This window comes from Ambystoma mexicanum, chromosome 5q (assembly GCF_040938575.1).
Source record: "Ambystoma mexicanum isolate Mex_15411 chromosome 5q, UKY_AmexF1_1, whole genome shotgun sequence".
NCBI classification, from domain to species: Eukaryota; Metazoa; Chordata; class Amphibia; order Caudata; family Ambystomatidae; genus Ambystoma; species Ambystoma mexicanum.
The window spans coordinates 611,802,620-611,817,881 of NC_090933.1; the positions used below are offsets into that span (position 1 = coordinate 611,802,620).

Genomic DNA, 15,262 nt, shown 5'->3' on the forward strand with positions numbered 1-15,262 from the left:
ACTGCGGCACAAAGCATCGGAATGGAAAGTCAACACCAGAGTAAGAAGGTACATGTCCCTGCTGGGGACCATGGCGTCCTGTATACCCTTGATCAACAATTGTCGTCTCTTCATGAGGCCCATTCATGAATTCTTGACGGATCGATGGGCAGAGTCAAGGTCGTTGGTCGGACAAATTGACCATCAACAGCAAACTCGTGCAGGCACTTCAGTGGTGGAGAATCTCCGAAAATCTAACAAGAGGAATGCCCTTACTGAACCTATGTTCCAGATGACAGTGGTGGCCGATGCTTCTCTGACTGGATTGGGAGTTCATCTGGATTCCCTTCAAGTTCAAGGTCGGTGGTCATCGGAGGAGTCCAGCCTTCACATCAACGTGCTGGAGTTAAGGGCAGTGTGTTGGGCCCTGAAGTCCTTTCTACCACGCATAAAGGGACCCGTTGTACGGATAATGACAGACAACACGACAACAATGTTTTACCTGAGAAAACAGGGGGGTACTCGCTCCAGGAATCTGTCGACCGAAGCCCAGGAGATCTGGCATTGGGCCCTCCGCCAAAGGATATATCTATTGGCGTTCCACTTACCAGGAGTCAAAAATGTGCAAGCAGACTCTCTCAGCAGAGAGATGAATCGACTACACAAATGGGAATTGAACGACCAACAACTACACCGTGTCTTCGAAAAGTGGGGTCGTCCTGCCCTAGATCTCTTCGCGACGAGAGAGAACAGGAAGTGCTCACAATACGCGAGCAGGTGGCCACAGCAAGACTCACTGGGGGAAGTGTTCTCCTTCCCGTGGACGGACAAGTTTTTGTATGCATTCCCCCCATTTCCACTCATACGTCGGACGCTGCAATGGATCCACAGATCTCCATGTCGGGTGATCCTGGTGGCCCCGTACTGGGCGAGACAAGTGTGGTTCTCCGATCTCCTCCATCTTTCAGCAGCGGAACCCATGAGGTTCCAGAGGATCCCGAACCTTCTGTCTCAGGACAAAGGGGCGTTTTGGCACCACGACCTGGACAGCCTCAGTCTGACAGCCTGGCTCCTGATTTCTCCGAGTTTGGTACGTTAGCAATTCCACCGGACTGTCGTCGCATTTTGCAAGCTGCAAGGGCGCCGTCCACGAACGCTTTGTATACATACAAATGGAAGAGATTCTGTATATGGTGCGGGGATCAGCCAGGTTTACATCCACTTATCACACCGGAGCAGCTTCTACCATACTTGCTACTCCTGGCTCAAAAAGGTTTGTCTTTTTCATCGATAAAAGTGCATCTGGCTGCCATTTCGAGATTTACTCGGAAGAGACATTCAACTCCATTTTTTAGTGACCGGTTGATTAAACATTTCATGAAAGGATTGTTCCAAACTTTTCCCCCAACGAAGAAGTTTCTTCCGATCTGGATTCTTAACCTGGTTCTAGCAGCACTAATGAAGGCGCCTTTTGAGCCGATGTCATCCGTCATTGAAATTCTTATCGTGGAAACTGGCTTTTCTGGTGGCTATTACTTCGGCTCGACGTCTGTCAGAAATACAAGCGTTAGTGATCGATCCACCATATTTGAGGTTTTTCAAAAATAAAGTTGTGTTGGCTACTAACCCTCATTTCATTCCTAAAGTCCCTACCATGTTCCATAAGCACTCTTCTATGGTGCTACCGACGTTTTTTCCAACACCTTCGTCTGCTGCGGAGAGGGCTCTCCATACGTTGGACGTGAGAAGAGCTCTGAAATTTTACCTCCATCGCACTAAAAATCTCAGGGACACGAGACAACTATTTGTGGCTTATGGCCCTTCGGCTAAAGGTAAAGCAATCTCAAAACAAGGACTGTCCCGATGGGTGTCATCTACCATTTCTTTTTGCCACTCAAAAGCTGGGAAACTGCTGGAAAAACGTCTGCGAGCCCATTCAACGAGATCCACTTGGTCGTCGGCGGCATTGTGGTCCGGGATTCTGCTGGGAGATATATGTCAGGCGGCTTCTTGGTCGGTACCACATACGTTTACCCGGCATTATTGTCTAGAACAACAACATGCTGAGGATACACAGATGGGTCGTGCAGTCCTACGGCACCTGATTCAATAAGGTAGGCCCCAATAAAGGGGGTATATCCTTTGGCTGATGAATGCTAGTGTTGTTTTTTAGCTGTTCATGTACTATGATTATTTGAGGTTTAGCCGTGGCTAACATGCATTTAAGGTTATAGTGTTATTGGTTTGCATACACACCTCCAACTATGGGGGATACTGCTGTACAATCTATTCTAAGCATGTGAATCCACGAAAGATCCAATGCTGGAGAAGGGAATAGTTTCTTACCTGTAACTCCATTTCTCCAGCATTGGTATCTTTCATGGATTCACATGTGCACGCCGGCCTCCCCTAGCATGCAAACCAGATGTCCCCCCATACCACTTTGGGGGTACGAAATCTGAGGGACCCGCAGGGCGGGGCTACTTATACCTCTACGTCCTAGTGGCGCAGGCATATGCGGCCCAAAAAGACGTAAATAGGACAGACAAAAGTGTCGAAATTTTTCCTATGGAAAAGGTCTATATAATTTACCGAGGATTCCCAGCCTGACGACGGGGAATATTCTAAGCATGTGAATCCATGAAAGATACCAATGCTGGAGAAATGGAGTTACAGGTAAGAAACTATTCCCTTCTATTACACAATTTCTTGCATCAGACCTAATCGCTTTGCTTGATTGTTTGCGTGAATATGACTTAAAAGTGAAGCCCATCATTCTGGTCCCGATGCAAAACAGCTACTTGAAACCCATTATCAGATGTTGACTTTTATTGCTAGCACCACACTTCGAGTTTGGGATTTTTTTCATAAGTAAAAGAACCCTCTTTAACAGTAGTCCGCTCACTTTATTAATTTTGAAAGCTCATTGGGTTAATGCTTTTTCTTGATCTTCGAAGTGTAAACATTAGCACCTATCTAGCATGCAATGGTGTAGCGTGCATGAGTATAATAAAATAATTATTCCATAACAGAGGTTAATCTTCTCGTGATCTGGCTGATACAAAGTTGTATACTGAGATATGGATCCCAAGAGTTGTTGAAGAGCGCAGTTTATGTTGCTTTTGAATGTTACCTTCTTTCCTGGCATCTCCCAATGAACACATTTCTACACCATTAACTGCTTCTGAGATCTGACAATGCGAATCCTCATAGTCATATCAAAGAAGTAGTTGTTCAACAATATATCTGCCACTGCTGTAAAAAGCTCCCTTGGTTTTGTATGTCCTACCGCCATTGCCTATGTTACCTATTGCCAGCACGGTGCAGCAAATGTTTGCAGAGCTTATTAACCACTTCTTCACCATTTATGGTCAAGATAAGCCCAAAACAGACAGCACGTCATTCTATGACCTACCTCTAAATGTTCTTTCATCTGACTGTCAAGATGCTTAAAATCAGTCCTTTCCGTGTGCCGGTGCGTACGGAACAAATTGCTTACCTTTAACTATTGTTCTCCAGCATAGGTCTGGCATGGATTCAAATTCTCATGAATATTCCCCGTCGTCAGGCTGGGAATCCTCTGTAAAAGAAAAAACTGTTTAACTTTCACATACAAACTGTATTTCTCCTTGAAGCCAATCACTGTCCTCTGGGTCATACTGCCCCATCCAATGACAGTCCTCTCCCTAAACCCCTCCTCTGGCAGCCATCTTAAGATTTGGTAAGCACATAAAGTGGCAGTAGGACCAAGAAGAGCTGCTGAGAAGTCGAAGGGAGGGTACAGATAAGTATCTTTTTCCTTCTCCAGCATGCGGTCTGGCATGGATTCACATGCTCATGAATAACGAATACACAGCAGTACAACATTACAAAACCACGGGAGGTGACAAGGCTCAACAGAGGCAATCAACTCTTACCTCCGTAACACTCACCTCAAGCGAACAGGTTGCGTACCACTGCCTGGCTGACTCTGTGCTCCTCCCTGGAATCCCTGTTGATGCAGTAGACCTTCGTGAAGGTGTGAGTGGGCCTCCACGTAGCAGCCCTGCATATATCCAGCAGGGGCACACCAGCCAGGAACGCCGTTGTCTCCGCGATCGCTGGTGGAGTGGGCTCTCGGACAGCCGGGCAGTGGTTGGTTTGCCAACCGATGACAGTGCATGATACAGCCTAAGAGCCACCTTGAGTTGGAAGCCTTGGACAAGGCCTTCCCATGGTTCACAGGACTGAAGTCTTCCGAAAACTCTTTGTGCGTGCCATGTAGAACTTCAGAGCATGAGCAATCTCTAGCGAGTGCAAAGACCTTTCAGCCAGTAACGAAGTAACGACATGAAAGAGAGGTGCGTTTGCAGCATGCTGCACCACCCTCGATTTGTGAAAGTCTGGTATGGCTGTTTGCAGGATAGGGGCCTGGATCTCACCTACCCTCCTGGCCGAGGTGATGGCTACAAGGAAAGCCGTCTTCCACAAGAGGAACTGGGAGGGGCCTGATGCATAGGCTCGAAGGGAGCCCACATGAGCCTCATCAGAACCACATTGAGTTCCCATGCCGGGACAGGAGCCTTCACCAGAGGAACTACTTGACGAGTCAGTGAGATCAAAGTGAAGATGTTCCCGGTGACCTGGCATAGCGGGAGATAGCCACTAGATGCACCTTGATAGAGGTGTGTGCCAGTCCAGCCTTGGCCATGGATAGTAAGTATAGAAGAATTTGCGGGCCGTGGCCTTCAGCAGGGTAATCTTCTGCAACCGGCACGACGTAGCGAACTGCTTCCACTTGTGACCGTAGCACTTCAAGACTCGACGACGCCCTGGCCTTGGCGAGGACGTCTCTGCAGTCCACAGGTAACTCATATCCACCAAACTCTAGGGCTAAAGGAGCCAAGGTCTCAGGTTCAGCGATCCTGGGTGGTAATGCAGTATTGCCCCTCCTTCTCTGGTGAGAAGATCCGGAAACCACCGGTAGCTTGACCAGAGACGGCACTGACAGACTGAAGGTCTGAATACCAAATCTGCCTTGGCCATGCTGGGGTGATGAGTGTCATCTTGTACAGACAGTGTGTTGATGACTCGTAGCAGGAGAGGGAACATGGGGAATGTTTACAGGAAGAGTCCTTCCCATGAGAATGGTAACGTGTCCCCCAGGCTCCTCGGATGGTGAAACCTGCTGGCAACCATCTTGCACGTGGAGTTCATCGCTATCGCAAACAGACCTATCTGGGGCTTGCCCCACTTGGCGAACAGGCAGTCCACCTGATCCTGACATATCTTTCACTCATAACAGCAGTGCAGTTCCCTGCTGAGGGAGTCTGTGTCTAGTGTTCTTGACTCCCGCCAGGTGAAGAGGGACGAGGAGCATCCCCTGTCGAACGGCCCATCGCCCCAAGTACTGCGCTTCCCTGGAGAGCGCCGGAGACCGAGTGCCCCCCTACTTCCTGATGTAAAAAATGGTGGTGGGGATGTCCGTGAAGATCCTCACCACCTTGCCTTTCAGAGGTGGGATGAAGACTTGAGCACACAGAACACTGCCCGTAGCTCCAGGATGTTGATATGGAGCTCCTTCTCTGGCAACCACAGGCCCGCTGGAACTCGTCATTGAGCGAAATCTTGTCCGTGAAGCTTCCGGCCACCTGTATCTAGCGGGCATCCAGGAATTCCTGGTGGGGTCGCATCTGCAACCTGCCGAGGTATAGGTAGATGAGGATGAGGTAGATGCAGGACGACATCATGCCCAGCAATGACTTGATGGCCCGCACTGTTTCTGTTTTCATCAACAGCCGCTGCATCGTCCCCAGAATGGCTGCTCTTCTCCCCTCGGGGGGAAATGTCTGGCAAGACACCGTATTGAGTAGGATGCCTAAAAACAGCACTTTTAGTGATGGCGTCAAGCAGAACTTTGGATAGTTAATAGAAAATCCCAGATGCGTTAGTAGCCAGACAGTCACCTCCGTGTGTCTTTTGGCCAGCTCACAGGAGCGAACCATCCCGTCGTGAAGGTATGGGTATACGCGTATGCCCTGCAGGTGTAGATGGGCAGCCACTGGTGCATGGCACTTCGTGAATAATCTGGGGACCGACTTCGAGCCGAAAGGTACGGCCTTGAATTTGTAGTGCTGTCCCTGCACCACAAAACATAGACATTTCCGATGTTTCTTGTGAATGCGGATATGGAAGTAGATGTCCTCCAAGTCTAGCGATGTCAAGAAATCCCCTCTTTCTGGTTGGCTGAGCACATGCTGCAACGTGACCATCCTGAATTTCTGGGACTTGTTATGTGTTCAGTCGTCGTAGGTCCATAATGGGCCTCCAGCCCCCTGTCTTCTTTCTGACCAGAAAGTATCTGGAATAGGTTCCGGAGCCATTTGGGAACTAGCTCTATCGCCTCTTTTCACAGCATGGCCCGTACCTCTTCCAGGAGCTGAGGGATGTGGTGCTCCTGACGGGCAACCGGAGGGATCCGCAGTCACCTGTGTTGAATCTCCGGGTATGCCCTTGAGCGAGAGCGTCCAGCACCCATCTGATATTGGTGATCTTTCTCCGCTTGCTGATGAACCTCATCATCCGGCCTCCCACTGGGGTGCACGGGTGGGGGCCCGACATCCTGGTCAGTTCAGGATTGCTTCTGCGCCGGTGTCTTGCCGTGTGGGTGACCGCAATGCTGTTCTCCGCTACCATAGGCCTGGGAGCGTCCTCTGTACGCATTGTGGATGTGGAAGGCTGTTGATACGATGAGGAGAAAGCGAAAAGAAGAGCGGTGCTGCTGGAGGGTGCCCAGGGAATGGGCCGTCTCCATATCCACCTTGATGGCTTGAAGGGACTAGTCGACGATCATCCCAAAAAGATTTATCTCAGTCGAAGGGCATGTCCAGTCCTTCGCTTGGACGACCTGGTGTAAATTTGTGGCCTTCATCCAGCCTTCGCGACAAAGGCAGACACTGTTCCTCCATCTGCCAGAACCCTGTGTTGGCGACATCCAATGCCACTGTGATGGCGTGATCAGACGCTACCTCCCCTTCCTGCAAGAGAGCGATTGCCTCAATCTTCTTATTGTCGAGGAGGAACTCCAAAATCGGCCCCAGCTTGTACCACAACTCCCTGTCATACTTGGTCAAGACTGCCCATGTGTTGGCCATCCTGCTAGTGGACACCGCAGTGTAAATCACCTTCCTTCCCATGGCGTCTATCTTCTCCCCCTCGCTGTCTGGAGGGACCGAAGACGACTAGGACGGGTTGGCCGACAGTTTCTTGCAGCCGCCGATACCACAGAATCTGGCGATGGCTGCGAGCTCAGGCACTTGCACTCAGCGCATCCCTTTTGGCTAGAGCTGTGCAAGGGTTCTTCATGAGGGCCAGGCCCTCTTCCCTAACGTCGACCAGAAGGGGTGCCGCCATGGCGGTCTTTCTCTTAACCTTTGCGCCACTGGTACAAGAAGCCCTCCTTCTTAGTCTTCCCGGGCACTAGATGGAATAGCTCGGATGCTCTTGAGATCATGGAGTGGAACGATTCCACTTCATCCGGTGGAGACACCTTATGTGGAACGTCCAAATGTGGGGATTCACCGTCTGCTTTAACAATATCCTAGTCATCCTCTGTCGTTGTGGCCGTATCCGTCCCAGTACCCGTGTCTGGGTCTGCCGGGGGGAAGGGACCTGACGTGGCGGTGGAGGTTGGAATGGGGGCATTGGATGACGCTTCCTTTTCTTCGTTGGACGCTGATCGGGGACTTGTGGAACCACAGTTACCGGAGCCGGAAGCACCCTCAACTGGATCTCCGATACCAAGGTGTGCAGAGTCGACAGAATATCCAAGGAAATGTACCTTGGCTGAGATGGCAGAACAGGAAACTCAGCCCTGCGCCGTCATCCTCTTCCAAGTAGTGGATGAGACCTTCATGGCTTGGCCTACAGCCTGGGAGGGCGTGTTTGGGGGCCTCCTCGACCTCCCTTTATTCCCCCCCCCCTGAGGGCCATGAACCGTAGCCTGAGCGAGTTTCCCCCCTCCTGGCGTGCTAGTAGACTTTGCCAAAGTCGCCCCTTGGGGCTCGGCACACCGATTGGGCCTGCTAGGGTTGTTCAGCCATCTTCTCCTACGTTCGCGGCTTCTCAGATTTCTCACAAAGTTTTGCCGGGGTAGGTGACTGACTTTTTGCAGAGGAGCTCGATTGCCGGCTAGCAATGGAGGCGGATGGTGAGGTCGATCGTGCCCTATCCACCTTACGGCCTTCTTCTGCAGCGACCCAGCTGGGCCCAGACTTGCGGTTCTTGGCCATATTTTGGGCCCCTCGGATGACTTTGCCATATCTTGGGTCCCTCACAGGACTTAGAATACCGCTTCACGGACCAGCCGTTCCTGGGAGATGCATGACCCTGCTTGTCACACTGGCCAGAGTCTACTGTGCCTGTCCCTCGTCTTCTTGGAGAGCCTGAGGTTAATTGCGTACTACACACCTTGTGGTCAGGCTGCAGGCAGCAGAGGCATTGCAGGTGCTTGTCCTCCACAAACACGTTCCGTAACTCGTATTTGGTGCAGGGCTTGAAGAGGGACCTTCCCCTTCTTCTCCTCCCTCGTGGTCGGAGGGCGCGAAGTAGACCAGATGGCCCCCTAGTCTTTTCAACGATGTTCCCCCCCTTTAGGAGCGCTGAAATTCACAGACAGCGGGTCCCCACTGTCGGCAGATGGATAAGAGAGCACACAGGCTCCCCAGAAACAAAAAATAGAACTCTTTTCCATTGAAAACACATACAAATAGCTCAGAGAGCAAACTTGAGGACTCCCAACACTGAAGCGTGCAGTAAAAATCTGAAGAAGGCTGCTAGAGCAGGGGTTTAGGGAGAGGGCTGTCATTGGATGGGGGCAGTATGACCCAGAGGACAGTGATTGGCTTATAGGAGAAATACAATTTGTAAATTAAAGTGAACAGTTTTTTCTTTTACCCAGGATTCCCAACCTGACGACAGGGAATATTCATGAGCATGTGACTCCTTGCCAGACCCCATGCTGGAGAACATTGGGAAATTGATGCAACTTTTAGGCATGTCAAAGTAGGCCTTAATAGCTTAGCCAGTGGCACTATTTGTGCAACTCATGGGAGACTAAATGTGTCACGTTTGTTTTTTTTAACATACATTTTTATTGATAAAACAAAGGGATATGCACCCAACGCACCAAGCTGTGCTTCTGGATATTGTGCTGGCACCTTCCAAACCGCTCCATGTACCAACTAAACAATCTACATCATAACTGCACCTTTTAACAAGTGTTGTGTGAGTATGAAGCACTCGCCATTTCAGTTTTACTTTGCTGAATTTCTCAGCTCCCCCACTTTAGTTCACATGGTGACTTATTGAGCCCCAGTTGATTCTTTGCTTCCTCCAGCTCTTGGCGTTTCAGCACTCTGTATGTAAAACAGCCGGGTGGGGAGGCAGCTGTCAATGCTGCAGAGCTCGTAGGATCTAGGAGACGAGAAAAGACACTGGCAATGATGGCGTTGCTCAGGCATGTGATGACAGACAGTACTACTGTGGGAATGCAACCAGGCACAATAAGATGCAATAGGAAGTGGGACCCTCCCAACTTCCATATCCCATCACTGGGATAGGAGTGGCTCTGGAAATTCCTCTTAGGCTTCCCACCCCAGGCTGAGAGGTGTCCTCATCCCCAGCTGGCCTTATCACAGGTTGCCTAAAGCTGTTCATTGGTTGGACATTTTTATATCACGTAAACAATGTTGAAGAGGAATTACATGATTAGTGCTAAATTACATGCAAGTGTGTTAATAGGCATAGCTGTTTAAATAGTTAAGTTGTGTTTTTATAATTCCATTCCACAGCCTGGCTGTGGAATGGAATTATAAAAACACAACTTAACTTTTACTGTATTTGTGTTGATGTGTTTTATTTAAAAAAAAAAGTCTTTCCTATACCAGACAGACCCGTCATTATATCTTTTAGGCTTACTGCCTTATGGAAAGTGTGCAGGGGACGTAGCTTCCCAAAATTTGGATTTCTTTGTTCTCTAGTATATTCCAGCCTAGATACCAAGGCTGAGTCTCTTTCCCCTGCACCTCAAAATTTTGTTAAGTATTCCATCGAATATGAGTCAAAAAGTAATTCTTGTTACATTTTACTGACAATCTGGTGTGCAAGTGTATTTCTGTGTTTTGCTGGAAATTTGTCCTTCCCATCCTTGTCTGTTTTTTTGTCTGAAGATTTCTCTTCTGGTTTGGGAGCTAAGTGTCTGTGTCCTACATTTTGTTGGGGGTATTTTTACTCCCTATTTGTATTTTTTGGGAGTATGTGCCTATTTTTAGGGAGTAAATGCAGGTGATACCCCCCTTATATGTAGGGCTTGTTGTGATGCCCCCATTGCAATGGAACCACATCTGTTGTATTTTGGGCTTATCTGGCTCCTCTTTAAGTGGCCTCGCTGTTGGGGGTGTAACATGCAGCCATTTATTGGCTTGCCATACAGCCGTCCCTAACCACGCAGACTGTGAATTTATTTATAAAACTGTTCCTTGCAGTCATGTGCAGTCAAAGGTTTCAAGACAAAACTAGAAGCAACACATGGTGAATGAGTGAGAATGGGTTGTGCATGAAGTTTTATTTTGTGATACCTTCGAAAACATATATTGAAAGGCCCATTTATTTTGGAATACACTGTATAAAAGTAGGTTCCTCGGAGGCAGGATTGATGGCAGAATTAATTGAAACCGTGATCGCTAGGAAGGAATTCACAAATGGTAAATCTGTGTCAGCTGTGCAGAAAGCTAGGCGTGAATGTCTAGCTTGATAACCGCACTGACAGAAATGTGCGAAATGTCTGAGAAAACACACTGATGACCTGTAGGGTTCTTTCAATAGGAATCTGCCGGGGTCCTTAAGTCCGCATTACTGCAAACAGGCTAGGGGCCAAGAAGAACATCAGTGGTTAGCACTTTATTTGTGCTGGTTATGATGCTCCTATGGATACGTTCAACTGATGGCCACCCCTGCAATCACTTGTATAAGGCAGAAGGGGAGATACTTGCCTTCTATATTGTGGTCACTTAGACTGATCCTGATTGAAACAATTACACAGTGGCCCACATGTATCGATAGATTCATGTATCTTTATTGACATGAAATGTGAACCAAAAGCCCTAACTTTTGGAACATCTTGAGCGCCGACTAAATAAAAAACATTTTCTTTGTGTCCAAGTGCTCTTCCAACCAGAGTTTTTTGTTGTTGCACTATGTGCAAAATGAGGTTGATTCAGGAAATTAAACTTCAGCAAGATATGCATGAGATATCTGCACTTTGCCTGAGAAGAAATATAACTGGGTGCAAACACGTGGCAAGAAGGGCATAGAACACTGACTGCACACTTTTTTCATATGTATATTTGGAATGGTGAAATAAGAGGCAGAGGACGAGCAGTACAAATGGGGTAAACTACTGTCTTTGTTGGGTAAACTCACTTGAAGTTTGGTGGCTGGGTGCCAATTTTCTAGCATTTAGCAAGTCAAAACAATACGGTACAGTCTGTAAGCAACTACTTTTGCACTTTGCATGTCGAACATAGGAACACTTTCTCAGTGGATAATGAGTGTTTTTTAATTGTAGAGATAAATGCAACTATTTGCACCCAGCTCTCAGCCGCAAACAAGTTCTTTGCTAATGATGTGTGTCTTTGATCAAAGCATGCTTCTTTATTAGCTAATCCACACTCATTTAAATGCACAGTTGATGCCAATACCCAGTAGGTATATGAAGTAGAAGGAGCAGGTTCAAATTGATCCTGTTATATTTTCCATGTTTTCAGTCATCACACATTGTATGACATGTGCGGTCACAAGAATCTCCTGCATAGTAAAAGAGTCAGATATTTAGAATGCCTTCCACAAACTTCTGCGGGACTATTTTGCATACAATTAAGTTCAGCTGAGATATTTTACTTGTTTCTTTGGTCATTCTGAAACCAGACTGGATTTTCATATTCTGTGGTTCTCTCAAAGGAGGATTTCCAGTGGTGAAAATGGAAAACATTACTCTGCAAATCCACCACTGATGGGGGGATTGATGTAAGCATTTGGAGAGAGGCTAAGGGGTTGGAGGTGCAGAAAATGATCAACTCACAGGGAACAAGTCCTCCCTCCACGTGGTGTCCTCCGTCGTCCTTTTGGTTGCCTTGCACACAACCACAAATGTATTTCATCCACATTAGTGTAAGGAAGTGACTCAAAGACTCCAATGCGAAAGAACAGCTTCCACAAAGAATTGAATGCACTTTGTCCGAAAAGCAGGTTTGTTGCCTGCTATCGGGAGGGGCTAGTCAGTTTCTTGGGGCTGAAAACTAACCTGATTCTCTCCGAATGACAACAAGGTTTCAGCTTATATACATACTTGGACAATTTACATAATCACAAATATTTTGTTAAAAAATTCATCCTCCAATTTACCATTGGCTAACTCTAATGAAAAGTAATTTAATTCTCCTAGCACTGAAACCCCATTGGATACATTCACAAAGTGCAATCCTTTTGACATGTGATCTTCTTTCATAGTCAGTTATGGCATACTTTACATAATACATTTATCATCTGTTTATTATTCAGATCATGTGACAGAAACCCATTAACCCAGATGGTGATTGTGCAAGGCCTTCCATAAACACTTCAAGGCAAGGGGAGGGAGAGAAATAAATAAGCACTCCTTTGAAGCAACAGTAAATCCTTATCCTCCCAGATTCTCCGGCATGCCATACTATTTTCCCTGCATTCCTAATACTATTAGCGACTGCCATCTCAAGTAATACAGCCTTCGGTATACATTCTACGTATTTCCCTTAAAGCCCATAACCCATCAGCTCTCAATGTAATCCTCCATGTAACTGACCCTGTGGTTCACTTCCTACCCCCTTCCATAACCTTGGCCATCCAGCGCTCCAAACCAGGCAAAAAACAATTCCTGTGAATCCAGGGACTCTGCGGCCTACTAAAACTCCAGGTAGGTTAAACCTGCATCCAGTAATGTCTCCATGTACCCATAATGAACCCATATTCCCCAGTGCCCTAAATGTGTCTGAAATCTACACCATTGTTGAATTAGTTTCCCCTTCAATGATCTCCTCTATTACATGCATAAATCTCCCCACTACATACTTCTCAGAGCTACAAATTGTACATTGGGCAATGCATTGTATCCATGCTACCCATGTTGCTGCCTACTGTGACTCTAAAATATATCCAACTAAAACACAAAGTAACATTTATTTTGATTCTTCTAATTACATTGAACACATATTTAGCTGCAACATTGCATCTAATCCAGCTGCACCATGGCCTAGTACAATTTATGTAGTGTAAACATCCTGTGCTGGGACCGAAAACGTCTAACCCAAAATTAGGGATCATCACTGTGGTATAGTCTGACAGCCTTGTGATTGGAGCATTGGGGTATGTTAAGCAAACACCATGAATGGTGATGCTCCAATCACAAGGATGTTAAACTATACAACACTGTTGATCCCAAATGAGGGTGACGCACACAGGTGGTTGTCTTATTCTTGAATGAAAACTGTCTTGGTTTGATAAAGCTAAGTATAAAATATTATTATGGCATTTATTGAGCTCAGCCGCTAGCTTCAGGAAGCAACTGAACACTTTACAAGCCATAGGGAAAGTACATTCCGAGACTGCAATAAATCAATATGGGGCAGGGTAAAGGTGGGCAATTCGGCAGCAGGGTATCTACAAGCAGCCAGGTTAAAGAACAAGGGGAGCAGCTCTTGCGTTTACAAGGCTATGTTTTAAATGGTATTATTATTGAGGGTATTTATTGAGCACAGATCTAGCTTCGGGAAGCAACAGAGCACTTACATCATATTGGGGTGGAGGGGCATACACAGTGAGGGAAGCAAATTGCAAGGAATTAGTACAAGGGAGTAGAGCGCTAACAACTTGATAGGGGTGGATGGGCAATTTGGCAATAAGGAATCTACAAGCAACCAGGTGGAAAAACAGGGGGGAGCAGCTCACCCAATCTCTGGTTAGGTGGGAAGTAGTAGGGGGGGTTTTGACCTAGATGTTATTCCTTGAGGTGGAGCATCTTGCGCTCTTTCCTGGAATGTAGAAGGAAGGGGGCGAGTCTGGTGACGATGGGGAGGAGGTTCCATCTTCTGATAATCTGGGGGCTTAGACAAAGAAGGCCTGTCTTCTGGTTCTTTCCTTTCTGCACCGTCAGAGTTTCAGTCTGCACATGTCCTTGTTTCGGATGGGACGTAAGCCTCTGGAGATGGTAAGCGTCCCAGCAAGGTAGCTCGGGGACTTGAGGGTGACATTCTCGTGGATGATGCAACATGATTTGAAGATGATACATGCTTACAGTAGAAGCCAATGTAGTTCAATGTGGGTCGGAGTGATGTGGTTGAATTTGTAGTGTCCTTTGAGCCGTGCTGCAGCATGTAGGACACTTATCAGGAGTGATAGGGTGGTTGCCAGACGGCCTTTCAGGAGGGCATTGCTACCATCCACGTGGGAGAACAACAAGGGTTGAACAGCAGATCTGAAGCTGTTTGCTGGCACGAAGGGCTTGATTTTCCTCAGGAGAGAAAGTTGGTACCAAACTAGTTGTCTCTTAGTATGTGCTCCTTGAAGGGGATCTGTCTGTTGACCAAAAACCAAGTGACTTGGCACAGGTGGTTAGCTGGAGTGTGAAGTTCTTTGGATTCATAGCAGAGAGCCAGGTTTGGATGGTGGGCTGTTCAGTGTTAGCAGTAGGAGTTTGGTCTTGGAGGGGTTGAGCTTTAGGTAAGCACTGTACATCCAGGACTGGATCAATGTGAGGCAGGAGATAGAGGTGACCTTGAGGTAGAGCTACTCATCGTCTGCATATTGGTGGATGTTGTGCTGGGTTCCATGTACAGGTTGAAAATCAAGGGGGAAGAGGATGGATGCTTGCAGGACTTCACAGGTGATGTTAGTTGGTGATCTGGAGGAATACATTTGGACAAATGCCTTGTCGTTAGCGAGGTTGTACTTCAATCAGCTGACGGTCTAGTCCCCCTGATTCCCATTCCCAATATAGAATGTTGGTGAGTGTCTACTGCCAAATGTGGCTGAGAGATAGAGGAGAACCAGAAGGGAAGGAAGGGTCATGTCAAGGATCTCAAGGGCATTGTCGATCACCTTGATGGTAGCTGTTACCGTGCTGCATCTGAGACTGATGCTAGATTGGTGAGGGGGGGGAAGGTTCTGCCCTCCAATTCAAATATATGTATATATGGATAGTTATCCACCCTTT

The 15,262-nt window shown here is 47.4% G+C and overlaps 1 protein-coding gene across 3 annotated transcripts in view; it reads left to right on the forward strand.

Annotated features, from left to right (window-relative positions):
• FAM110B (family with sequence similarity 110 member B) overlaps window positions 1-15,262 on the forward strand; it is a 710,699-nt gene that overhangs the window by 524,035 nt on the left and 171,402 nt on the right. The gene's annotated exons all lie outside the window — the stretch shown is intronic.